This window comes from Sciurus carolinensis, chromosome 12 (genome assembly GCF_902686445.1).
Source record: "Sciurus carolinensis chromosome 12, mSciCar1.2, whole genome shotgun sequence".
Classification (NCBI taxonomy): Eukaryota; Metazoa; Chordata; class Mammalia; order Rodentia; family Sciuridae; genus Sciurus; species Sciurus carolinensis.
In genome coordinates, this window is record NC_062224.1 from 55,123,931 (window position 1) to 55,126,310 (window position 2,380).

At 40.0% G+C, this 2,380-nt stretch overlaps 1 pseudogene; it reads right to left on the minus strand.

The window, feature by feature from the left end:
- Positions 1 to 585: 585 nt before the first annotated feature.
- Positions 586 to 1,316, minus strand: LOC124961460 (dnaJ homolog subfamily C member 8-like; annotated as a pseudogene).
- Positions 1,317 to 2,380: the final 1,064 nt, after the last annotated feature.

Below are 2,380 nucleotides of genomic sequence, written 5' to 3' on the forward strand. Positions count from 1 at the left end.
TAATGTCAAAATCAGTGCAAATATCTATTTGGTCTATGAACTCAATTATGTTTTAAAATACTTGTATATGCATGCATACATAGCCTAAATATATACATTAAAAGCTTATAGGAGGAAATTTTAGGTTATTTTTAGTTTCATTGTAGTTCTCTCTCTCTCTCTCTCTCTCTGTATGTATGTATGTATGTGTGTGTGTGTATATATATATATATATATCTGTGTGTGTGTGTGCAATATGTTTAATTGGGTGATTTCCGTAACCTATACATGAAGTTTCTAACCATCACAATTCAGTGAAGTTCAAGACGTTAAGTTACAGGTTGTGGGAAAGAAGGCAGCACCAATGGTGGCACCTTCCAATCCTGGTTTTCCTAAGGGTAAACGGGTGGGGGTGTCATTTTTAAACAGAGCCCCTCATTTCAATATACAAAGAATTACTCTGATCCATATTAAATTATATTGAAAACGAAATGGACTAAAAAGCAAAACTACTCTATGTTGGGGTGGAGGTGGGAGGAAAAGAATGTGTCCTTCAGCGCAGGGAGGAGAGCTGGGAGCAGGTTCTGTGGCCCTGAGTGACCCGGGTCACTCACGCTGCTCCATTTTTAATTTCGGTGGTCTCAGGAAGCTCCGATTTTTCTTCTCTTTTTTCCCCTTTGTATTTGCTTGGAAGTCTCGCCAGCTGTCCATCCGACCATCTCGATTTCCTCCGAGTTTTTCTGCCACTCCCTTTCTCGTTCGGCTTTCTCTTGAGCTTCGGTCTCCGCTTCCCTTTGCGTTTCCTTTTGTGCATCTCTTTTGCTTCTCTCTTTTCTTTTTATTTCCAGCTCAGCAAAGTTTCACGGTCTGTTTAAATACTGTTTGTTTGAGCAACTCGGGATCCTCTTCCTCTACATTTCCTCCTTCTTTAATCGTTTTTTCCGCTCTTTCACAGTGTGTTCCACGTGCTCTTTTCCTGCCTGAATTACATCCAGCGCCCTCTTCTGTTCCTGATCAGGTAGCGACTTGTGAGCTTGGTCCACAGCTTCAGAGGCCTTTTGTGCTCCGTCAGCACCATCCTGATTTTTGTCAGGATGCACCAATATGGACGACTGCTGAAACCTCTTTTTTATTTCTTCACCTGTCACTTCAGGTCCATCTGAAGAACCTCAAATGGATTCAAATTGAAATAAGAGGAACTGGGACGGTCCGTCTTTCAATCCGATTTTTGGACGTCAGAACCGAATCTCTCTCCTCTGTTTGTCTCACCTCACTGGTCTTAAGTGCTTCCTCTGTGCTGCCTCCGCGGAAGCCCAGCTCTCTCCTGAAGGCGCCATTTCCCCAGCCCAGCCACCATGTGACCCTCTCTATATTTTTAACACAAACATATTATTTTTATATCCAGAAAACAGAAAAATGCTTGTAAGAAAATTGATAAGGAGGAATAGTAAGGAATTGACTGAGATAAAAAGAAACCTGATCTCAGCCAGGTACAGGTGTGAGGGCAAGCACCTGCAGCCCCAGTCCCTGGGAGGCTGAGGCAGGATTGCCTGGACAACACAGTGAGACCTTGTACAAGAAAGAAAAGGAACAAGAAACTTGATCTCCAGCCCTGTTTCAGAGTCTTTTCAGCTCTTTTAGTCTAAGACTATAGGACTTTGTCTTATATTTGACATTTTACCTGTAGTGCAATTTGTGTTGACCAGAAGGTAAGTATATTGGTAGCTTGTTTCTTCTGAGTTCTTAATAAATGGTTAAAAGATTCACTTTCAAAATGTCCTTTGTTATTTTACAACCAAAAATTTTTAAACAAATTGATGATTTATTAAATGTGCTTAGTTACCTCCCACAGACAAACAAACCAAACCTGTACAGGCATTTTTTTTTTTTTTTAAGCCCAGAACCTTAGGATTCCTGTGGCCCTGTTTTGCATTGGAAATCCCATGCTTTGGCAAAAGCATTAGATTCCTTTGAGGAATACTGAGGCCTATTGTGAGCAATCTTTCTCAGGGACTCCATGATCTGAACATACTTAGCCTGTAAATGGAATATTGCTGTGGTATTTGTGGTGTCACTCAGTCTTTTCAATGCAAGGAAGCTATGAGAGTTAAAGTCAAGTAATAATGTGATCTTTTTTCCACATAAACATATCCATGCCAACAGCATACAGTGGTTCATTGGCTTTTAGGCAGTTCACTATTTTCACTTATCAGAGAAAATTAGATGTTTAATGATAAATTAGGCAATTCTCAGACATGATACGAACAATGAGAATATGTCCACATTTTTGGTTTGGACTTTTCTACACCCACAAGTCAGGTTTGGACTTATGTTTGTACAACTAATCTATATGCATATATTGAAACAATTTTCATACTGTTTTAGAACAGTAACTTCTCAT